Genomic DNA, 25,285 nt, shown 5'->3' on the forward strand with positions numbered 1-25,285 from the left:
AGATTGGTGCAGTAACATCACTGATTGCCATATTTTCGAAAAGAAGGCAATCTTTCGAAAAGTATTTTTCACTTTCAGTGACTCGGGACTCTAATTCAGTAACCATCTGTTGTAATTCGTTTATTTGATTGTCTTTTGTAATAAATTTATCCAAGAAATACGAGAAAACTTGCTTGATTTTGGCATCTTTAATAGCCAAGACTTTTTTCTGAACGTTAAAAGTTTCCATTTTTGGTCAATTTCTAATGCGGATTACGTAATAGCTCAATTTCAAAGCGAAAGTTTTAAAGCAACTGTTCTATAGCTGCTCATTTTGTTGTGAATTTGAGTTCTAAGATGTACTCATGGGTTATGGGTAAAATATAATCAGGCACTATATCTTCGAGGAAGCAAAACTGAGTCATTTAGTTTGCAATCAAATTTTAGAAGCGTACGTGGAATACACATACGCTATAGAAATAAGTTTTTACCGGGCTTCTTTCTAAGTCTTTTGCCAACCTACTTTTCCTCCTAATTCTAATTTTGCAGGTCCTACTTAGTTGCCCTAAGTTGTCGCCCTCTCACACCATTAAAATCCCTTTTTCGACTCTTTCTCAAGTGTCGGGAAAAAAGCAACTAATTTCTTTTACTCTTTGCTAAATACGTTAGAACATAAAGCGTGCCCTGTGCCCTCGTGATCTTGGGCACTAAGCCATTCGGGCGATAACGATTTATGTTGTTACCTGTAAATGAAATGAAATTGTAGCCCAAAGAAGAATCTCTTTTTGAGGTCAGTGAACTTATATCCAAACCTAAACGAAATGGTATCTATATAGGTTTCATGTGGTGTAGGCTTTCATTTGTTCAGTTGTCCACTATTTAATTATAAACTTAAGTTTCAGTCTAGATCCCCTCTAGTGTATAATGTGATTGAACGCGCTGCATGACACATTCACTTTATGACCTTGCTAAATTAAGTTCACAGACTTTTGCTCGCAGACATAAAATGTCGTTTGTCTGATCCTAATGATACGTGAGGAGTAATAGTTATGGCCAAACAGACTCAAATCTGATACAAGTGAGGTTCTCTTTATCACCAATTTTTGTTATTTAAACCAGATTCGTATCAATTACGTAACTAATAAAGGTTCACAAACAAGCAATTAGGGGCATATGCTATGTTATTTCTCGGAATCTACGCAAGCTTCACAACGAGAATGAAAAAGGTCACCATAACTGCGCGTGACTACAATTTTTTTGATCTTTCTCGTTTGTGCCCCCCAAGCTTAGTAGGTGCATGTTATTTGCACCCCTTAGACGCATGTGCCATATTTTTACATAAAGATTTACTATGTAATGGCACTTGCTCTGTAACGGGGGGGGGGGTTGCATTAAGTACTGGGGGGGGGGGGGGGGGGGGGGGTTGGTTTGCATTAAGTACTGGGGGGGGGGGGGGGGGGGGGCACAAACGGAAAAGATCCCAATTTCTAAATCAAATTTCAAAGACCCAATTACATGTTATGCTTTCTAATGAAAAATAAATTATATATTAAATCTTATAAAGAAGATAACCGCAAGGTGCGAGGGAGATAAATAAGTAAGAAAACAATATCCAGGATTAAAATGACAGAAACCCGTTGGAAGCTTGAATCTACAAATTTAGGGGCTTTTAATTCACATTCAATAGTATTTCACTTCAGACAACTTGTTAGCCATTCACAACAAAATTTAACTGTCGACGGATTTGTTACTGAGCCGAGAAAAAAAAGATTCTTTTTTTCACTTCACAATAAATAGAGATTCGCCTTTTGGATAGTTTAGTAGTTTAGTGGTTTGTCAAAATTGAGATTTAGTGTTGAACGATCATTTTTGTTCAAACATTGCATATTTGCACTAGTCTTACACGTGTTAACTATTTTTGTTGGGACATTTATTAAAATTACAATCTTTTTCACTTGATATAATGAAGATATTGACTGGTTTCCTGTCAAAATGAGTAAACAGGCTTGCTGATTTGTTAACTTCTTCTAATGAAATCTGTTAAACTTGCTCAACAATCGCAAAAATAATGCAAAGTTTTGCTTATACTGACGATTACATGAATAAATTGAAAAAAATTAACGGGGGACTGAAATTACTGCTGCCTACGGAAAACTGGTCACCTTTTATTTATATCTTCTCTGTAAGTAGGATTGTCAGTTTTCTGAAATTAGCTCTATCAAACTTCTGGTGATTATGCGTCGATTGATACCAAAACCAGACAAAGAAACTCGGTAATGTGCGATTGCACATGATGCCCCGACCTGAGGTCATCTACATTTCTGACATAATTGTCAAGCAAATAACTCGATGTTCAAAAAAAGATGTTTGAGTTTAAAAAAAATCGTTACACACCCAAGCAACTAAATGAACTACATAATGCCATGCCGCATTAGAGCACTCAAGAGATCTGCCATTAATGAAAATACGAGAAAAAAACAAATAAAAAGTATTAACAAAAAACATTTTCCACGGCGAAAACTCATGATATAATATTTTATTAAGCACCTAGTAACAAGGTCAAAATACAATCAGATAAAACCATAAGTACCAAAATGTACTTGTTCTTAACTAGAGACTAGATGGTACTTGTCCCCGATGAGAATAGGTAACAAGTCGACAAAAAGATGAAATAATGATGGCGAGTTCAAAAAATCATCAGCATCAATTTCTTCATAAGTTTACTAAATAGAAATTAAGAAATCAATAGGACATATTTTTGTGTAGACTTAGGCATAGAACTGTACGACAAATGCAGAAAAACTCAAAAAAAAATTACAATTAATTTACGAAAACACAAAGTATTGAAGCCATTAAAATCATTAGCTATTATTTGAATACTGTGTGCTTTTTTTATCAAAAATTACTCATATAAAGTCAGCTAAAACTATATTTAACCACTAAACATGTGTACTTGGGCCTCATTTGAAAATTATTGGGATCTGTTAATAACGGGAATGTGCTAAAAGAAGAGAAAAGTAAACAAAAGTATTGGCACTCACAAAATTATTTAGAAACGCATTTTGTCCATAAACATATACTCCACTATGGCACAATATCAATAGACGTTATAATGGTTCTTTTACAATAGAGTTGGTTGGGCCTCTCAATGGTGACAATAAATTACAAGTTCACAAAAAAGAGCAGCGAAAAAATTAAAATTTAAAAATCTGAAAAAAGAACAAGATTTTAAGGACATTAGCTTTAAAGTGACTGCATTAAATTATCTCATTTGGTCCTCCATTGGAAGCTAATGAGACCTATCATTATTTAAAACAGTTTTTACGACCACGTAAAGGACAAAAAACTGACAAAAGTAGAAAATTCAATAAAAATAGATTGAGAGAGAAAAGTGGCGAAGCAAATGCAGAATATTTTCCAGTGAAATTTTTTTCAATAAATTTTGTTAACAGAAAAGAGAATCTTATTTTGTAACAATTTGACTTCAAAAAATCAATAAAATTGAACAAATATATAAAAACATTTTTTAGGAAAACCCGTAGTATCAAAGCCATTAAATTCAAAGTTTATCAATGGAAATCAAATAATACGCCTCAATGAGAATACATGGTATCTGTCAATCATAGTTTAGCAATAAGTCATCGCAATAAGACCAATGACTATAAATGCAACAAATACAAGCAAAAACCGAAAATTGAGTAGAAAACTGCGAGAACAAATTGTGGTAGCCATTGAACTAATTACCTTCTCTGAAACCTTTATCTATGATCAATTGGAGGTGTTGTCTACAGCAGTGGGTACTGTCAGCATAGGATAATGTGACTGGATTTCAAAAAAAAACGAAAAGTATGAAAAAATGTTCAAAAAGGAAAAAAAACTATCAAAAATCGTGGCATCGAAATAAAAAAAAACCAATACAGAAAAGATAAAACCACTAATCAGGTTAAATTTGTTTAAAGTAGAAATTGGGCTCCTGTCATTAGGGGGATTGACCCACAAGTTCAAATATATAGGTTTAATATTTGTTAATTTTGAGAAAAAATATTTTTGAAAAATTATTTTTAAAGTCTTAACGACAATCAGCTGTCCGCTCAAAGCACTCGATAGGTTCAAGTAATTCTAATTAGGAAGCCTTTTTTAGTCAACGTGTTTATTCCACAGGATTTCAAAAAGTAAAAAAAACGCAAATAGAAAATCGAACTCCCATTAAAAATTACGAAAGTTACGAAAGTCGAAGCTGTAAAAAACATGAGCGATTCCTTGAAGCAGAGTTTTCGTTCATTGGGTCTCAATTGACTATGAATGAGGTTTTTAAATAACGGAACTTTGATATAAAGTGAATAGTCTCCAAGTTACATAAAAAACAAAAAATCTGAAATTATTTAAAAAGTCAGCTCTCCAATAGAATTTGAATTTTTTTATAGTAAACTTCCCTAAATCAATATCAAGAAAGGCAGTAGCCAGCAGAGTTTGACTCTACAATTGAATTCTAACAAAAAGACGTATGTGATTCACTATTGTCTTGTTTAATGAAACGAATTTTGCAAGAAAACGTTAAATTGAAGCAACGTACAACTGTTGTACGTAACAGTTTCTAATTATTTGAAGTATAACAACCGCAAGCATCATGGAAATGCGCCTATCAATCATTATCAATCATTATCAAAAGCGCCTATCAATCATTATCGGAACGCAACAAACATGTATTCAGCACAGCAGACAAAACGATTGCTACAAAAGAACGAGGAAAAATTAAGTTGTTTCTTGGAGCCCTGAGCCCCTACTTGTACTGGAAACAAATTAAAATGCTAACGCCTTTGGCTGTATGATCGCTTTCCTTTACTAAGAACTAGTCCAGACAATTTCTGAACAAAAAATTGCACCACGGGACGGACTGCACATTAAGTGCAGACTAAATCAACCTGAACGACACGGCCTAAGATTGTTTTAGTTTTTTCTTTTGTCCTCTTATTTTTTAAATCAAAAATTTTCAAGGCAAGTTTGCGTTTTCCAGGCCTCTTTGTTTTATTGCTGTCTGACAATATTAACCCTTCAAACATAAATATTCATAAAAATTATTGTGAGCTCTCGACTTGAACAACGAAAAACAGAAAATATGAGGAGTGCTTCAAGTATTGACTCCTTACCACAAAGGCATTATCTTTGAAAGAACCTTTTGATAAGATAACTCTAAAAGTAACATAAAAATCGTAAAAATTTCGAAACCTATTATTCAGCTGCGTTCAACTGATTTTAACAAATGTATGGTTTCTTTTCCAACGTACCTGAGAGGTTTTCTAATCAGAAAATCAGATCTTCGCCGTATTCTGCCATAACAGCTTGCTCCGTATTTTCACCGCATTTGAAAATGAGGCGGAATTCTAACCTATATGCATCTGAAATCTAACAATATATTTGCATCACATTCAGTTACACTCACGGTCTGCAGAGCTCTCTTAAATGAATAGGACGCAGATAATGGAAGAGACCAAACACTCAGATTGCGCCGGAATAGAAGCAGAATATAACACGGGACTGCACAACTCCAACAGTACCGGTCATTACGCTGCAGTTGTATACTCAAATCGTCACGGGCAAATACGCCCGATCTGTGTACCTCTTGTTCGTTTTTACTATGTTAATACATTGAAAATGCAACAATTTTGCAAAAAAAGCTACTTCAGCAAAGACAGGCAAAATTGAATGGAAGTCCGCAACCTGGGTTCGCAAAAGTGTCCAATTTGTAAAATTGTAACCGCGAATTTAAAGTACAAGCTATGTATCCTATTTTTCGCGTGCTGTATATCACGAATCTGCTCGATTTATGTATCTCTTTTCGGACGCAATGTAACTCGATTTCCCACTATTATCCGCAATTAAGCCTAATTTAATGCGCATTTTTGAGCATAAAAGTGATTATTGAAGCTTTTTTTTACTACTATTAGTAGTTTTTACCACTTATCAAAGGGTTGAAATGAGAATTATGAATTTCCGATTATTTAATCAAGAATTCCTGCAATTTTAAGATGGCCGTTTTTTAATTCTAAAATACCTCTTGTCAAAAAAAAAAATTCTTGTTGTTGTTAATGTTGCGTCACTCAATTTCAAACTATATTTTTTGTTAAATGAATTAAATACAGAAAAAAAAGAAATACGAACTTTTTCCTGGAAAATCCCTCAATATTTTTTGAAATCCCTCAGTATTTTTTGAGCGACCAAAAAAACATGATTAGATAAAGCTCGAATGAACTTTTTAATTAGTTTGCAAACTAAATTTTTCGATCACTGAATTAAAACCAGAAAAAAGAATTTGTGTTCTTTCTAAAAAATCTCTTAAAATTTTTTGATGATTTTTCCGGAATCTCAAGTCGGTTTTGTCTTCTTTATTAACAAAAATAGCTTCGTTTTTACACCAGGCTCCTCAGATTTTGGCTCAATATAGTTTTTGACCTACTATTTATAAAAATTATTTATTGTCGGAAAAGAAGAATTTTTCAGAATTTCAAATAAAATTTCCAAATTAGCGATCAGGAACAACTAAGTGACGAACATTTTTTGTGGTAAAGCTGTACCAAAAATTATTTTTTCTTCAGAGCCTGCGTAAAACGAGGAGCTACTGCGTTGGTTTTTGTCAGTTTTTGGCATCTCCAAGACCCGATTGTAAAAAATGACGTTTTATAATAAAATTAGCAAATAAGCGATTAGGAACAACTAAAAAACAAACTTTTTTCTAGTAGAGCTTTACCAAATTTTTTTTTTGCATTAAAACTTACTCAAAAGCGTCGACTCTTACGTTATATTTTGTCAGCTTTCAACAATTATAGACCCGATTGAAAAAAACGACGTTTTAAATTTAAATTTGCCATCAAACACACAGGATTAGGAGACTCATCAAAGCAAGAATCTAGAATCTGTGACCACGAAAGAGATTCTTCGAAAGAGATCGTTTTTTCTAGGACCCGCTATATTAGAAACTTTGGTTTGTTCGAACAACATAAGTTTGCTTGTGGTAACTACCAGTTCTGGACGCCAGAGAACCAAAACCAAATCAAATAAGAGAGATATTCTCAAAAAAGAGGCTGAATTTCTTGAGGCAGAGTATACCAATGTTTTCTGACTTCCAAACCTAGAAAGAAAACTATCCGACTTTTATTATAAAATTGGTCATTAAAATGGAACTACAGGACCACTAAAGCAACAGAAAGCGGTCTAAAGCTAACACATTTTGCTACGGGCAGCCGAACGTAAATGTGATAGATTTTTGCCCGAAAATAATTAAAAAAATTTAAAACTTTTCACAAACTATCCAAAGCTAACATTTCTGGCGGTTTAGACACATCACAATACTCCATATACTTGGTAATAATTAATTATACAAACATGAAAGATTTGAAAAAGAACTAAATTTTGCTCAGTCTAAACAACACAGATGAAAAGTTCAAAAGTCAGGCAACCTACTATTTCCAATGCAGCCATTCAAAAAGCCAAAATCAAGAGATATTTCAAGAGACTTGACTCAAAATTTAATTGTCTAACGTAAACTCGTCTGCAAAATTAAATTGGAAAAAATTAGCGGGTTTGTAAAAAGATATCTAGGATTCTGAATTTACTAGTAGAAAACTTGGAATAGTTTTGCGACCCCATTGTCTCATTGGGCAAATTACGATTGTACTCCTGGCTACCACTTCATGAAAATTTCAATGAAAATCTCACATAGTAATAACTAAAATCTCTTAGTCAAACGATACTGTTTAAGACCTATAAGTTGTTAAACGATGCAAATTTCTGCAATTTTTGGGATTAATCCAGCTCATAAGTGGAAAAACAATTGTTAGCTATCAACTTTGGAAGTGAACGATAGTGGTTCATATCCAGTACTTCTGCGTTTTAAGGAAGTTGCGTCTGCTTCGCAACTTTGAATTTTGTGTGATTCCAGCAATTTCATCACAGCAAATCGCTTAAATAAAAATAACGAAAACTTAATTTTTTAATAAACTCTAGGCTCATCAGGAGGAGGTTTCTCTAATAATTAAAAATTAGTGGCTTGATAATTATGAACTTATCGACAAATACAGAAAATAAAACAGTTAAGAATTAAGTTATAAGTTGATCAAACCGTTCCGTAGCACCGCCATATTTTCTGTTAAAAACTGACTGTTATGCGTATCTGACCACCAGTTGTATATTCAAACTATTTCATTATAGCTGAACAAGAAAAAGCAGCGTTCAATTTTGAGAGAAAATTTTGGAAGTAAGCAATTTTTAAGCCATCAACTTTCAGCGAATTATAGATTTTATGACAAAAGTTTTACTTTAAAATATTTCTATTGGGAAAATTATCAAAAATTGGTGAATCTTTGTATAAGTATACCTAAAGATATCAAGATTGAGATGATAGCGTTTTTCGCGTCAATTGAAATCTCTCCTTTAGCAAAATCTTTTTAAAGATTTTTCATGAAGAAGTGCATAACTGGATGAAATTATTAATGAAGTTTATAACTTGAAAAAAGTAATGAACAATAATTTTTTGCATCTTTTTTCCCATTTTAGAAAAATTCTCCTTTTTCAATGTAAACGAGATATACCTTTGTAACTACCAATTTCTGTTTAACAGCTTCGTTTTTCCGAATTTTTTTAGCAGACAGTATTAATGGAAATTGTAATCAGAAGAATAATTAACTGTAACTCCATGTTTTTATCTTTATTTGTTTACTCTTTTCTCTCCTTCACTTCAAATTCTCGACAATTAAAGATGTTTTTATTTTATCGAACAATTTTTAGCGATATCGCAAACACATGGAGATCGGTGTTAACTTGAATTCTTCAGGTTTTTTTTCCACAGGGAATTGTTTTACCAGTTAATATTTTTCTAAAAATCTTCTAGAAACAGTGAGATGTTTAAATGCCGAGAGCAATTTAAATAATACAAACGCAACGCTGGCATAAATTAAATTACAATATTGCCATCAAAAAAGACAATTCTTGGAAGTCAAATCTTTATCGGTAAAAAGTAAGACTTGCAAACATTTGCAAATGCCCTAGGGCGTTGCCAACAATCAATGTTTGACTCAAGATAAATGGACAAGTTTTTTTTTTAGAAAATACCTCACATGTTCAGGTTATTGTTCTGGCCCTACTTAGAGGGGCAAAGCACAATATTCTTAGCTGGGTTTTATTGTTCAAAGAGATTTGACCTATCAAAATACTAGACGTTTAAAGACAGAAGTGGTTTCATTTGAAAACTCACCTAAGGTAGAGCTAAAAATAAGAAAGTTTTCCGAAATTCAACTTCTTAGATGAGTAATCAATTTCAAAGTTTTTGTGAACATTTGTTGTTTTACCTTATTTTTTTGTCCGCTAATTGAGTTAATGTTCATTTTAGCGTAATTATGGCGCAAATTTAGATATTTTTGTTCTAAAATGGTAAAAATAGCAATATTTTAGCGTTCCTAATACCCGCAAAACCCACTAATGAGCCTTTTTGTGATCGCATTGTGGTTTTTCTGATAAAAAGAAATTGGAAAATGTTGGTGAGCAATCTCTTTTTTAAGACCTTTACATTTTTGTCGCCTTTTTATTGTCAATATGAAGTCGTGAAGTCTCAGCCGCGACTTCGGAAATGCTAGAATAGTGAATTCGGAATAAGAAGGAGTAGTTGCGATGCGCATTTCCAAACTGCAAATTCACACATGTTTTGCTGTTTCCTCGCTAGATTTTTCGCAACTTATTTTAGAACTGATTTATATGTTTTTATTGTAAACAGATGATACTGTCTGAATCAATCCATGAACATGGGTTGATTTTTTGGCGTTGACTCTATTTGTTTGTATGTAAAATTTGTGATTTTTGTAAAAGTTACTACTATTTCTTGTATTATTGATGTCTTGTCACTAAATTTTATTAAAAAAAGCTCATTCTCGGTTAGATTTCACTTTACATAAAGTTTCTTGAAGTAGTTTTTTTTTTCATTGAGTTTAACAGTAGGGTCTTGTAGAATTTTTGGTGTATTTTTGAGTTATGGCTGTCTTTTTGTATTTTTTGTGTGTGTTTTGGTAAGTAAAATTGATTAATGAGAAGGCAATTGGGCTAAAAAGAGAATCTTATGTAATAAGTACAGTTTCTTAGCATTCTAAGTGAATAGGTTAAAGATTTCACGGTTTTGACACTATTCATTTTTGCTTTTTTGAGTTTTTGAGTTTTGCCTTTGAACCCTTTTAAACGCTCTTTATTGTTAGCTTTGTTTGTCATCATTAAATCTTATTAACGCGAGGAGTGATGGAATTAAAAGAATTTATATAAAGTTTTCAGCAAGCTGGCTTTTGACTTTTGGCTATGCTTATTGATATTTTACTGCCTGTTTGAAATTTTGGCGTGTTACAGATGGCTGCAATTGAAAACAATGCTTGAAGTTTTCAATTATTGTGTCTTTTTCTATGATAATACTAATTTTCGAAAAAGTCAATCACTCGTAAAGAAGTAAGCATTTTACTGAATTATAACACGGACTGCTGCTGATTTTGTGATCTGGAAGTGATTTGATGCCGCATGTTGTATGAGATTGTGATCAATTGTCATCTTGTTTGAGAGTGCAAACTCTAATTAAAATAAATAGGGTTTAACTGCTTAATTACAAAACTTTGTTTGTTGTAGAAGAAACCTACTGTTTGAGTTGAATTCGGATTCTAATTTTGTCTTTTTCCAAATCGTTGATTTTCAGCTCCAAAATTTTATTGATGTGGTTTACCCTTCAACCATATGTGAAATGTATTACTTCATTCAATTTGTGTTAGTTCTAGTGGAAGAACCGAAAACCAGACTGGTATTAACCCTGGTTGAAGTCCTCGACCTAAGACAGGTTATTGACAAGACCGACTTGGGTTGCGGACAGGCGGTTCCAGATATATCACGCCCAAAAATTGGTTTTGGCCAGGCCAAACAGTCTTTGACTACCATTGACCTGGACCAAACAGAATTTGGACACCACTGGCCAGACTTAAAGACTATTGCAAACTTCAGAAATTAAAATTGCTATTGGCCAGATGGAAGGCGCGACGGAAATTTTCCCCGGGCCATTGAGTTGGGTCGCACCGCACTCCCTGTACGCGACCCAAGTCGGTCCGGCCAATATCTGTTTTGTGTTGCGGACCTCATTCGGGAACCTCGCTTGTATATATATGTCTGTCCTAAATTGAGAAAACATCAATTTTTAAAATACAAAAATGATCTATCCTTTGTTATTTTGACTTTTTATCCCATCTCTTCTTGATTTGGTAGATATTTAAGCTAAAAATGTTAATGAGCGGTGTGAGAACTTTATGTGCGACCACTTCTTAAAAAGCATCCTGGTTATTTTACAAAACGCAAGCTCAAGAAAAGTTATTCTGTAAGGCAAAATTATAAACATCATGTTCCGTTGAAATAGAGTTCCATTGAGCGGCTATAATCGACGAGTTGGTTTCAATAACAATTGGCGCGTGAAAAGTTTGAAAATACACAAAATCTATATACCTCTCCTATACCGAGAAGATTATTGGGGCGGGGGAGGGATGGATTGGGTGGGTTACAAAAGTGTGAATTGACAAGGAGAGTGAACTAATTTCATACCTCTCATGCTGTGCTTATTTTCATTAAAATGATATGTCTGCTATTACTTTTCTCTACTTTTCCCCTACTACCACCCTATGATTGATACATGTCTGGCTACCCAGCCCGGCTTTTCATTCAGCCGCCAGTGGCTTTCTGGCTTTCACACAAGAGACAATGTCGTGACGTCAGCCCATCTGAGTAGAAGTGGGCATAATAATAATAAAGGGGATATATTAATTGCCGGCTCTTGCTGTTACTAGTCTGTGTATGTTATCAATCTCCGGATGCTCGTGGAGTATTTGAAGTGTACTGGTGGTCGTGGTGGTGTTTGAGATTATGCTGCTTTTTTAATTTTCGAAGAGAAGAGTGAAATTAGGATGGCCTTTTCGTTCCGGATTGATCATTTAGCAAACTTATTTTACAGAATTTTTGGAGTGTTCCTATTACAGCCCTCTACTAAAATATAGCCCCCATTGTGGCAATTTGCTGCAATGGGGGGGGGTGTACTATACGTTATTTGATCACTAAGCGCGCGGGGGGGGGGGATCGCAGTCACTAAGTTATAAATAGCCGCAAAGCGATAGCTGAGGTTTTTATTGGCCTTCTCTTGGTTTTTTTACGAAATGAAGAGGAATATTGGTTTTCTTGAGGTTTTTACGACTCGAAGAGGAGTGTTGGAATTTTACAGCTTTTGTTTACAACCCAAAAAAATTTTTCCATGAATTTAAGGTGTCAATACGGGTTAAACAGGTGAAGATCAGCGAGCATTAAATTTCATTAGATGCCCTCAGCTGGTTTTAGTAGTCATTTAAGTGCTTACAGCGGTGCAGCTGCTGGAGGGACCCAATTAATTTTAAAGAGTCATTTTTAGGAGTTTATGAGCCCCAAATGGTGCTATTTTTTAACGTTTTTTGTATTCGTATTTTTATCAGTCTTGAATTGACATTTGTCAAAGTTGATAAAGGTTTTTTGCAATACAAAATTATTTTCTGTAGCAATTTTGCGAACTACATGTTTTGGATCTGCAAACATAAAAACCCAAAACGCTTGATTTTTTTTTCAATTTGTATAGAATTTTTAAAAAAAGTTTTCCCAGTCTCAAGGGCCAATGAACCTCATCTACTGTTTGATAATTGGTTACTGCATATTGCTAGTCGCATTAGAATTGTTTTGAACAATTAGCAATTATTCATTAAAACTTTTCTTGTCATATTTTACTTGTCCCCAGCCCCAAGGGCCAAGAAACCTCCTAGAATATTTGATAGTAGCTTTCTGCGTAGATTGTAACGGAAATTGATCTGGTTTCAATATTTTTATGTCAAAAACTTTGGCAGTTTTTTTTTTGGTAAAAATTGACAAGTTTTTTTCGAGGTTTTTTGTCATTTTTTGATAGAACCGCAGGTGCTAGAGAACTTCTTTGAAATATTGTTAATAAGTTACTGCTTAGTTGTTGGGGACAATAGAGTGGTTTTAATTGCTTATATTACAAATTTTTACTACGTTTGTGATAAAATTGAAAACTGTCAATATTTCTGAAAGTTTTAAACATATTCCGAGTTTATCAAATTGTATGGGCCAGTGAATTTTTTTGTAGACTATAAGACGTACTATAGGCCTTTGATGATACTATTTTCACGAATTTCAACGAAATTAAAAAAAATGCAGTGGTTTTATTTTCTTTGATGTTTTTTGGTTTCTTTGTTTTTTGATCTTTACGGACAATTGATTTTTATGTATGTTGCAGTTAAGTTATTCAACAAAATCGATAAACACAAAACATTTTGGACAAAATATTTTTGCAGAATTTATAAATTTTCAGTAAAATTTGAAGTTTTCAATTTTTAAATTATTCCTCAAGTTCTTCTGTCTCTAGTGCCCAATAAAACTTTTTCAAGGCTTTCTCGTGGGCTAATGGATATAATTATCAATATTAAAGTTGCACATCAAGACTAAAACTACAAGAGTTTGAGAGAAGTCTATGTTTTTGTTAAGTTAGCTTGAATATTTTAAATTCTCAATTTTTGAGATTGTTTGACTTTTTGGCTGGAATTATTCAACTGATATGCTGGTTTGAGTTTTTCATTCGATTCTTGGGATTATATATCTGGACTTGTTCCGCAAAATTTTTTCTAGGTGAAGCAATTTTGTTTACGGCATGAACTTTTGATTTTGTTTTCGAACGTTGGCTTGCAGAACGTATACTTTTGCTGGAAACAATGGACTTAAGCAGTAGCTTAGCTACTATTACATAGTGATTAGGTAATTCCGGCATTGTTGTTTTTACAGACTTTCTTCACAAAGTTGTTTTCTGTCTCAAGTGCAGAATCCTCCACCTATCTGTCCCCACCTATCTACCACCCCACCTATCCGACTACCCCTACCCCCTTTTGTGTACCCCCCACCTCACCTACCTACCCACGCCCACATCTATTTATCCCCCTCCCCCCTACCTACCCTCCCCCATCTTTTTACTCTCCCACGTAATTAAATCTTCGCTCCTCACCTAGCTACCCCTCATCCTATCCTCGACATACCCCCGACCCTTTTACATATCCCTCCCCCAACTAATTACCCCATCACCTAGCTACCCCCAACCTACCCCCTACATACCCCCACTCCCAACAACCAACACCCAACCCCCTTCCCCACCCGCACCTACCAACTCTCCCCTATCTATTTACCCCCCACCAATCCACACCCTCAAACTTAAAACTGCATTTGCTTTTTTCTAAGCACTATAGTCCCCTTAAGCATCCATTTTTTCCTTTTGATTTTTCCGATGAAGGCAGCGTTCCGGCTCTTTTTTTGATGCTTTTGACTCTGAGGTTGTTTTGCACGATTTTTGGAGTAGTTTCCGTAATTCTACCGGCTATGTTTTTTTTTTTACCGGAAATACTTAAAGTTCAAATGGCGTTTTGACTTTAAAGCAAAAAACTGCCTGGTGAACGGACTTTTGTGAGCGAGAGAAATTTTTTGACCATGCTTCAGTTAATGCCTTTTCTTCAGCTTTGAAAAGTGATTTTGGCAAACCGCTGCTTTTATATAACCATGTTTTAGCTTTTTTGTTCACTTGGTCCAGTTTTTTCGTTGAAATTTGTTTTTCTTTGGAAAACAAAATTTCACCGATGCTGCATCAGTATTTTTAATCTCTGAAACTGATACCACAGTGTTTTTGTGTTTTTGATATTCTAACAATGCGTTTCAAGTTTAAAATGGGCACGTATTTCTTTGGCATTTTTTGAATTTTTGCCATTACCTTCTTCATTTTTTGATCCTTGAGTGTAAGTTTTTTTCACTGCATATAATTTTTTTGATAGATCATGGATTGAATGCTTCTTTATAACGTTTTATATTGTTTAAAAAACTGTACATATACCAATCCGGGTTTAGTAGTTTTCTACAATATTTATAACTTGTTTTTATTTTGGTTTTGAGTACTAGAGAAAGTCTTTTTCTGCAATGTTAGAGATCGTAATAAGGATTTTTTAAAACAGTAAAAACAATTTTTAAACCTAAATTTTTAAAATTCAGTACATTTTGTTCCATAAGTGTCATTTTAAAAATTTTCTGACATATTTTTGGATTATATGTCAATGTATGGAGTTTTCGAACTCTGTCTTCATTTTTTTGATTATGCAGAGGAGAGTGGCAACTTAATTTTCACAAGCATCGAACGCTATCTAATGAAATGAATTTTTGTCATAATTCTATATTCTTCAACTCAGTTATTAGTTCTCAAAAATCAAGAACTAGTCTTTTTAGTTGTTTTTTTTTAAAGATTCAAATTCTTCAAGTCCCGGCATATCTCATTTTAGCATTCTTCTGAAGTCTGTAGTTTTATGCAAACTGCTTATAGCATTCCTTTAAAAATTAAAGATTTTAGCCTTTCTTATTCTTCATTTTTTGGTTTGCAATTGGTTTTAACTTAATGCAGCGCTGAGACTTTGATTTTTGTTTTGGATGATTATTAGCTGCCAAAAATCTTTCTTCATGATTTTGAAAAATGAACGTTTTTTTTCTTTTTCATGATTAAATTTTTTCTGCAACAGTTTGAAACCAATGGTTTTTATGACATCTGCATTATGGGAGGAGTATATCTTATTTTGTCTTTGCTTTTTGTCTTATTTTTGCTCTATCTCCATTACAAAAAGGTGTTTTTTTTGTTGGGTCCTAATTTTTAGTATTCTTTTCGAAAAAAAATTCGTTGTAAGATTGTTATCTGCCTCATGCATTTACAATGAGTCTTTTAGGTCCCAGAGTTGATTGCGGGGTTCAAATTTTAAGACTCGTATCATGAGTTATTTCATGAAAGTTTATAGCCGTATCAGTTTTTTAGCCTTTCAATGTTTTGAACATACTGAGGATGTTGGAAATTTTTCCACATTACCAAATGTTGATAAAATCAAATTTTGCTATATCAACCTTTCCGCAATTTTTAAAGGAAAAAATATGTCTGATTTTTTAAATATGTGCGGCGTTAAATAATGATATGGTATTTTTTTCATTTTGATGTCAATGCTCAAGTCTTTCTCGATATGACAGTGGTGCAGTTTTTGATCAAATCTGATGAGTTATTTAGTTATTGTTTTAAAAAAGGAGCGGTTTTGGCTGCAAGTGAGGTTTTTATATGAGCCTGCGACGCTTCGAATAGCTGCCGGAATTCTTTCGGCAATGTGTTTTTATTTCTTCAGCAGGATTTTTGTTAAGACCATATGGCTTTTGGTTACATTAATTCAAAGAAATGAAGTCAAGGAAGTGCATTCCACTCTAATGGTTATTGAGGGCAACTAATAGATGCAGCAATAAATTTAACACATTCTTAATCAAAAGATAACATCTCAGCGTTTCAGAAAGCGATCGGTTTCTTCTACTGTGTTTTGAAACTTCAGACCTACGATGCTATTGAGGCTATTTTCTGGCAATCTGCCAGCTATGTTGATCATTTTTCAAGCACATTTGCAAAATGATGCATTGATCTCGGTTATTTTCCAATAATTCAGCAAGACACAAATTTTTAGAACTAAGAAATTTTTCCCTAAATTTTGGCTAAGAAACTTAGGGAATTTTTTCCCTAAAAAATTTTGGCTAAGGGGGAAAATGGGAAACAGCAAAAAGATAAATTTGGATCAAAAGTTTTGAACCTAAATGGCCAACAATACTTCGGCGGTATTGGGTATTTGTTATAAGCATTTGCATATATTTTATATATAATTTAAACTTTTCTCATATAAAGTTACAATTTCAAATTATTTTATGGAATGCTACTGATGTCACATAAGGGTGATACGATAGTCTGGCCTTGCATCATTTGAGAACCACATACACACAAGTTGTTATACTTGGGTTTTTCTATCATAACTCGAGGAAAAGTTAATAAAAAAGGAGACAAACAATAACCAGCGGCACCCCAGAACAATTTAGCCATTCTTTCAACTCGCTCATGCTTTCACATCATTCATTGAATCGTTCACATTTCCATTCATTTCATCATTTCATTATTTCATTCATTCAATCATTGTCGTTTGTTCATATCCACTTGTTTGGGTCTTAGTCTCTGCCTATTTTGCGCTGCCTCGCTTTATTTTTCAATTGCCAGTGGCAACCGCTGGCCAGTTTACTAAGATGCGACCTAATCACCAGACCGTCTCCGTAATACACTCTCTCTATCTATAGAGCTATATCGAAATCTTTGCTTTACAAGCCACCCAAAATAGTCGACCCTCAAATTTAATCTTAGTCTAAATCTCACTTGTTACTATTGAATAACATGTCCCGCAAGAACATATAGTAGTTATCCACAACTGTTTTTTTTTAGTTCACGTGTTTTAGTTCAACGCAATATTGATTGTTTATATCAAAACTAGTGGCTATATAGTAGGTAATGGCGCGTAGGTTCAGATTGCCACCCACTATGAGCAAAATTGCAATTAGGTGAATACACCCTCACACCCCCCCATCTACGCCCCCTTCCACCCTTCCCCTATTACCAATCCGTCATCATCACTTTGAAATGCCACCTATTGAAGTTATGATTGTGTTATTCTGAACCCCTTTTTGGACCTCCGAAATATATTTCGAGTCCCATTCTTTTGATACCCAGGAAAAATCTTTCGCAATATTGTCTTCTTGTTAGATTTTGTTACAGCATTTAATGCCGATCTTAACTCTTTAATGGCTATATCAATGAAAATCTGTCGGGTACGGTTCCGTAAAATATTGTAAAACACTCAGCATTTTCTCGTGAGAGTATGCCAGAAATGAACAAGGTTTTTATAACACGACATTTAAGAGTTGTTTCTGGTCTCTAATCAGGTGTTAATCATTTTTTTACCCTTACGATTATCTCAAATATAGTATTTGCAATCAGTTTCTAGCTAATTTTTGTCAAAGTTTTTTTTGACGAAATCCCCATTTTTAATGATGAGTTTCATACGGGGAAGGAACCTAATTGCTAATTATATATTAGTAGCCCGAGGGACTTAGCATCCGGACACGATGGCTCTTCTTGAGCCCATCAGCAGGGGGTATAAGGCTATAAGGCCCGAAGAGCATTAGAATTTACACTAGAGACTTAAGAAGCTAAGTATGGCAAAACGCCTGCGGGGCAGGGGCATAGCAAATTTTCTTCATGGATCACATGTTTGTTTTTTTTCACTTGAGTTTCAATTACTTAATAAAAAAACACTTGCCTCCAAGTTTCAGAACCCAAAGAGTCTTGATTTTCTAAATTATTTGGAAATGCTTTCCTCTCAAATTAAAAACATTATATCATGGTTTTTGATTTTTAATTTTAATTAAGAACGTCCAAAGAATTCATTTGAGCATCAAGCATGTAAGTGAAATGCATTAGTTTTATTTGATAGCAATGTTTTTGTTCAGTTTTATTTGTCACAACAGCACGTCAGTAATATTTAAGTTAGAAGAAAGTAATTTTTTTCGGGTGTTAACTATGTGCAACAACTAAATTTTTTTCAAACAAAGATTGGAAGATACGATACCAGTCATTGTGGTTTTTAATTATCTTGAATAAACAAAAGATTTTCAGGCAAAACAAATTCATGAAATGATTAGGAAAATGGAAAGGTTTCAATTTTTTAAACTTCAATTCTTTGAAATTCGTTTTTCATCTGATATAGTTTTGAGCCATAGCTCTCTTTTGTTGATATCATCGATAAAGAAAACTAACACGAAGTTTTGCGTGTAAAAATGTAGTATGGAAAGATAGTTTAAACGAGAATGAATGTTCCTTGAGCCTAATTTTTGTGTTTTCAAAAATTTTCTAATACTTACACGCAATCAAATTGACTGAAATCCTCGTTAAAGTGTTTGAAAATTTTACAGCCGTCATTTTGTTTTCACTCTAATGTCCTATAGCTGGATCACAATTTTTTGGTTACCTTTTCTTTGGGTTTTTGCTATTGCAATTTTGTTTTTTGTTTTATCTGAGACTTTTAAAAAAAATTGCAGATTAAACATTGATTATTCAGGTACAGCAATGCCAGATTTTAACACTCCGAAATCGTGTTTTTTTTTGAAAATTTCATTGCAATGAGCAAAAAAAGCACATCTCCAACAACCACTAGACTTCAAAACTTGCATGCAACTTGTCAAGAATTTGCAAAAGGGTGAGAAACGTGGGGCGACTATCATAAACTTGACTACAAAATGTTTGGTATTCGTTAATCCAGAAATGACCCCATGCGGAAAACACTCAACATTGTTCTAATTACAACATTGCAAAAACAACAAAACCACTCAATTGTTCTAATTTTTGGAAGTAATTGAGCCATCGCTTTAATTAATAGGGCAGTTCAAACCGAATCAACTGCGATTAATGTCAGCGGGATTGACATCAATTGTATGTTTTGTATTATCAATTAGAAAACGATATTATCAGGTCTTCCACTCGAAAACTAATTCAAAAATGCTGAGTTTAACTTTAAATTGGTTTGCAAAATTTAATAGCGCTGAGTGAACAAAGCAACTCCCCAACAATTAGATTGGAAGATAAAGCTGAGATATATTTTTTTTTAATTTGCGAAGAAATTTGCAAAAGTGAGAACTGTTGGGCGAATATAATCACATTTCAGAAGCTTGAAGACGACAAAAGTTTAAGGTCTATTAAACAGCATCAACTCTCCAATAATGGTTTCATTCAATTTTTCTGCGTCAGTTAACAACCAACAAATTGACATCCCCAAGCAATTTTAAAAGCTCTTTAGCGGTCAATAACTCTCAATTGCTCCAAATTTTGCTTCATGAATTATTTGAATGATTAACTAGTCCAAAATGAATGAATTTTGGTTAAAGATTGAGAGACTGATTTCAACAGTATATCTTGTATTATCAATTAAAAAATGATGTTGACAAGTCTTTTTCTAGAAAACTGAATCCAAACCTGTCGAGATTAACATTAACAGTAACTTGACAGGAAAAATGTCATCGCGTTGAGCAAAAAAACAGTTGCCCATCAGCTGGATTTGAAGATAATGCTGAAAAAATTGGTGTACAATTTGCCAAGAAATTAAACAAACGTGAGAAGTGTGGGGCAAACATCATCACATTTCTGAAGCTAGAACACAAAACGATTAATTTTTTTCACTCAAGAAATATGCAAAATTGGAAATATTTAGTATTTTTCTGTGCGCAAATTTAGCGTTTTTAATACTTTTCAATTTATACCTTGAGTAAGAAAACTGAATATTGATCGAAGGTTTAATTTAAACTTTTTCACGAAATTTATCAAGCTCTTAAATCAGTCAACAGCATCGCTAGAGGGTTAAATTACTCTTAATTTATTTCGTTCACGCCATGATTGTTTGTACGTTGTATTCCCGTTTATTTAGTTTAAGAATCGATTGAATAAAATTATAAAATGAAAAACTAAAAAAAATTTCAATTGCGTTGAAATGGCCTGAAGTGGGTAACTTTTGAAATTGTATCAGAATGTAGCCAATTATTTTTCAAGTACGCTGGAAAAAATTTTGGATGGAGTTTTTGTTTAGACTTGTTTAATTGGCTGTTTCAAAAATAATACTCAGTGAACAATACTGTAGTGTTATTCGTTTTATGAAAATACCGTTGTTCTCTAAATTTTTTTAAATTTCTCGTTAAAAAAGAGCTCCGAGCACCGTTTTTTGGGAAAATTAATACAAAAATTAATTTGACAATATCATTGAAAAAATCTCAATTGCTCCTATTTTTAGAACTATTTGAACAGTTTCCTTAATTATTATAACCAGTCCAAACTGAATAAACTTTGATTAATAACTGCGGGATTATCAATTAGAAACGATATTGTGAAGTCTGTCTAGAAAATTGAATTGAAATATGCCTAGGTTTTTATTTTTAACTTGGTTTGAACTTTTCGATTAACTGTAGGTTCAATTTTTTTCAATTAATTTATTACTATTAGCAAGTACTTTATAGCATAAGCATTTTATGAACCCATATATAGCAGTGAATGAAAAAAGTACATGAAAAATGCTTCGGTTAACATTTTCATTGCAAATGCGCTTTTAACTCAAATTTTCATTGCACAAAATTAGATGATAAGAGACTGAGAGCACTTGTTAAGTCTAACGGCCATTTTAAACCGAGGCCATATATCATCACTTTTAACGACTATCCACTACTACTCAAAAACTTTGCCGAAATTTATTCGGCTTTTTGACTATTCGTTCAATTGGTACGTCCCATGATGGTAAGAAATCAGCCATGTGACTGGCGATTATGCGTTCCAATTTTAATTAAGGCGGCCGGCGGGCAGGTAAGGCCAGCAGAGGCAAAAGGCAATGTTCAATGTTCGCTTGGTTATTTACAAACTACAATATATTGATATATTTGTTTTTACAACCTCCAATTCATTTATTCAGCTAATCGCCCGTAACCACCTAGGGCAAATAAATATATAAAACTAACTATCTATATCTCATCGTACATTTTTTAGCCCTACACAATAGTACAATTCCTCGCTATCTAAGACACAATAACATACACACTGTTACGGTTTACCATTGCCCTTTTTTGATAGAATATTCTTAGGTTTTATTAGGGCAAATTTACTGTTTGTAGTACTTTTCAATTTATATTATTGAGTAAAAAACTGAACATCAATCGAAGCTTTAATTAGAAGTTCTTCACGAGCAGTTTAGCAGCCTCTTGAATCGGTCAACAGCATCGCCAGACAAGTAATCTGCACTTGGTTTATTTCGTTCACGCCACGATTGCTTTTACCTTATTTTTCGCGTTTATTTTGTTTAAGAACCCATTGAATTAAATTTGATCAAATAGTAAAAAAAGGTTTTATTTGCGTTTAAATATCTGATGTTGTATATTTCGATGTTGCTTCAAAAGCAGCCAATTAGTTTTCAAGTGCCATGAAAATTTTTTTGTATGGAGCTTACCGAGTTTATTTACCGACTTATTAATTTAATTGGTCAATTATTTGGTTGTTTCAAAAAGATTACTTAGTGAACGATATTTCTTTGTTATTTCATACATGAAAGTATTGTTATAATCTCAATATTTTGCATATAATCTAGCGAGTTCTAGCGAAAGAGATTACACTGTCAAAAAACAATTGATAATAAAAACCATAATTTCCAAAGTTTTTTTGAACAAATATTCACTAACTCACCTTTATCAATTGATTGCCCGATAGTTTATTACAATTATTAATATGGTTAGTAAATTATAATTATTACAACGCAGTCTTGCTGATCTATTAAACAATCAACGATTAAGTTGAATTTTGAATTTCCTCTTTGTAAATGATTTCTTGTATAATTTGGCAAATACCAGGCATTACATATGGCATTTTTTAATTCTGGAATGTTCAATAATGTTCGCTTTTTTACATATTTCGAAAAAACAACAATTGATGTTCGAAGTAGATTTTATTACTTTATCTATTCTCACACTTTACTTTTTGATAAAAAAATCAAATTTTGTTGAAAATGTGTGCAATTTTGACCTCAGGTTTGATATTCAATGACAATTTTTCTTAGTTATGTTGTATTGATTTATTTTTGCCCTTTACACAACAATTTATTAGATACAAAGTTAATTTTGCGTGCATCATAGTTGATTATGTTCTATGAAGTAGGTAGCTTGAGTAACAGTGTAAATACCTGAAAAAACAGTAACTAATTATTGCTGGTGGGGATAATCTACCAAAAAAACTCTTTACAATTTTTATAACAAGGAGGCTTGTTAATTGCGTTTGCAGATGAATTTCCGAATCGAGTTGATCAACAGACTTAATTGCCCAAACTACAAATTGAATTACATAATACCATACCCTCGTTACAGAGCTTACGAGATCTGTCGAGAAAAAGACTACGAGATAAAAAAAACAAACAAAATAAGCCAAACTAAAAAATTCCCGACAAAAACTCAATATTTAAATATAAAAGCATCTAGTAAAAAACGTTAAAATGCAATCAGACCAAACTTTAGCTGCACAAACTTTATTTATCTTAACTATGCATCATATGGGTTGGCTCCTTGACGAGACGAGGTAACAAGTGAAAAAAAATAATAATGAGGCGAATTTCAAAATCTATAAACGTTTTTTAAGCCAAACAGTTTCAAAAGTCCTAAAAATAATTAGCTTTTAACAAAATCTTTCTCAATAAATTTACTAGTAAGCCGTTACGAAAAAAATAGGACCTGTCTTTGGTTAGAATAGGCCAAAGAATTGGACTAATGATGCATAAAAAATCAAGAAATTATAAAAAACAATCTGCGAAAACAAAAACTATTCGTCATTAAAATCATTAGCTATTATCTAAATTTTGTTTTTTCTTTTCAATTGTTATCTATTCTTATTGAAATGAAATTATACTGAAAAATTAAATAAATTCACTGGGGCTTCCTTTGAAAATAATTGGGTTCTGTTGTTACACAAAAGAGGTAAAAAAGAAAAAACACAAATATTGAGCAGTCACAAAACATTGATGAAAACGCATATTTTCCCACAAACAAAGCATCAGTTATGACATTATATAGAAAGTCTAAATTTTGAATTACAAGGAGTTGGATGGGACCTCTCAATGATGAGAATAAGCTACAATTTGACCAAAAGAACAACAAAGACCATACAAAATTTGAAAAAAAAATATAATTGAATAATACCATAAACTTTAAAACTATTTGCTCAGAACTGACTGCATAGAGTAATATCATTCATTCAATCCTCAGTTGGAAGTTTGTTAGACCTCTCAGCATGTTAGGACTTCAAAACGAATAAAAAACAGCAAGAAGGCAAACTCTAAAAAAATGAGACAGAAGACTTGAAGCCATTAAAAAATAAAGTTTTTTACTACAAAAATTTCAATTTTTTTCAATTTTTTTTATCAAAGATTGAATTTTTTTTCTTCAACTATAAGACTTCAATAAATCAACATTTATTTGAAAACCACAATATCTTTGAGAAAACCCGTAGTAGCAACGACATTAAATGTAAGAGCTTTCAAAGTAAGGTAAAAGAATACGCTACGTTATTTTTCGATGGAAAAAATACTGTTGTTTGGTAACCTGTTGTTTGTCATCAAAAAGACATCAGAAAATGTCAGATGCCTATGAAAATAATAATAAACACAAGCAAAATTAAAAATTTATTAGAAAAGTGCGAGAAGAAAGTGTCGCCAATAAATCCACAAGCCTTTCTCGGAAAATTTTATCCATGATTCTTTTAACGTCTTCTTCAAGCCAATGAGAACTATCAATTATAGGATGATGTGATAAGATTCCAAAACAAAACAAAATTATGAAAAAAATATGCAAATTAAAAAAATAAATACAAAAACTCGTCGCATCGAAGTCATAAAGCCAATAATGGAAGATAAAAAAGGTATCCAGATAAAATTTGGTTGCAGTAGGAAAAACAAAGGTCCTGTCAGTGTTCAGATTGACTTCGATTTCACAAAAATAACCAAAGATGAGATAATCTTCTAAAAAAATTCGAAAAATTAATGTTAGAGTTTTAACAGCCATTAGATATCCCCTCAAAGCACTAAATAATTTCACTTAATGCTCATTAGGAAGGTTCTTGCCCTTTTAGTCAATGTGTCTATAGCACAGGACTTCAAGAATTCAGTAAAATCTCAAAAAAAAACAAAATTCCATTAGTTATTTTGAACACTCAGAGTCAAACCAAAAAATTTAGCGATTTCGTGAAATCTAATTTTCTCTTCAATAGGCATCAATAGACTGTAAATGAAGTTTGTCATTAACGGAACCTGAATATGAAAAATGATTATTTTTTAGTGACTTAAAAATCAAAATGTTTTGAAAATTTTTTAATAAAACAGCTCTCAAATAGAATTGTAATTTGTTTTATAGTCAATTTCCCTATGAGAGCAGAGCTAGTATTTTTAATAGTCTTTCGTCCATTAGCAACACCAAATCGATGCATTTTGTAGCGTGAAATGTAATTTAAAATTAAAATTTTTTGAGAAAATGTTTATTCGAACAAAAATTACACTGAAAGTGAAAAATGTGAACCAAGTATGACGTGTTCACATGGAACTTTAAACCTCGATAACTCCTCGAAAAAAAGGAAATTGAAAAATCTTTTTGATATCGGATTTTACGCTAGACGATCTTTTTAATGATGTCACCCACATTTCTCGACGATGAATATATCGATCGGGCAAAATAGTCTGAACAAAAAAACCTTTTGAGTAAATTGTTCCTCCAGCCTCAAGTGGGGTTG

General features: G+C 32.9%; 2 protein-coding genes across 8 annotated transcripts in view; one reads left to right on the plus strand and one right to left on the minus strand.

Annotated features, from left to right (window-relative positions):
* Positions 1-25,285, minus strand: part of LOC142339105 (unconventional myosin-VI-like) — a 223,680-nt gene that overhangs the window by 146,495 nt on the left and 51,900 nt on the right. The window lies entirely within an intron of this gene.
* The window catches only part of LOC142339102 (carbonic anhydrase-related protein-like), an 82,458-nt gene that overhangs the window by 19,530 nt on the left and 37,643 nt on the right, over positions 1-25,285 (plus strand). Inside the window, exon 1 of one of the 5 annotated variants that reach the window (XM_075388825.1) lies at positions 21,342-22,249. The exons of 3 other annotated variants lie outside the window; for them this stretch is intronic. The gene's annotated coding sequence lies outside the window, so the exon portion shown is untranslated. Of the gene's footprint in view, positions 1-21,341; positions 22,250-22,434; positions 22,546-25,285 lie in introns of those variants that run through there. One more of the 5 variants, XM_075388828.1, reaches the window with a different exon arrangement.

Source organism: Convolutriloba macropyga, chromosome 5 (genome assembly GCF_964194025.1).
Source record: "Convolutriloba macropyga chromosome 5, txConMacr16.3, whole genome shotgun sequence".
Classification (NCBI taxonomy): Eukaryota; Metazoa; Xenacoelomorpha; order Acoela; family Convolutidae; genus Convolutriloba; species Convolutriloba macropyga.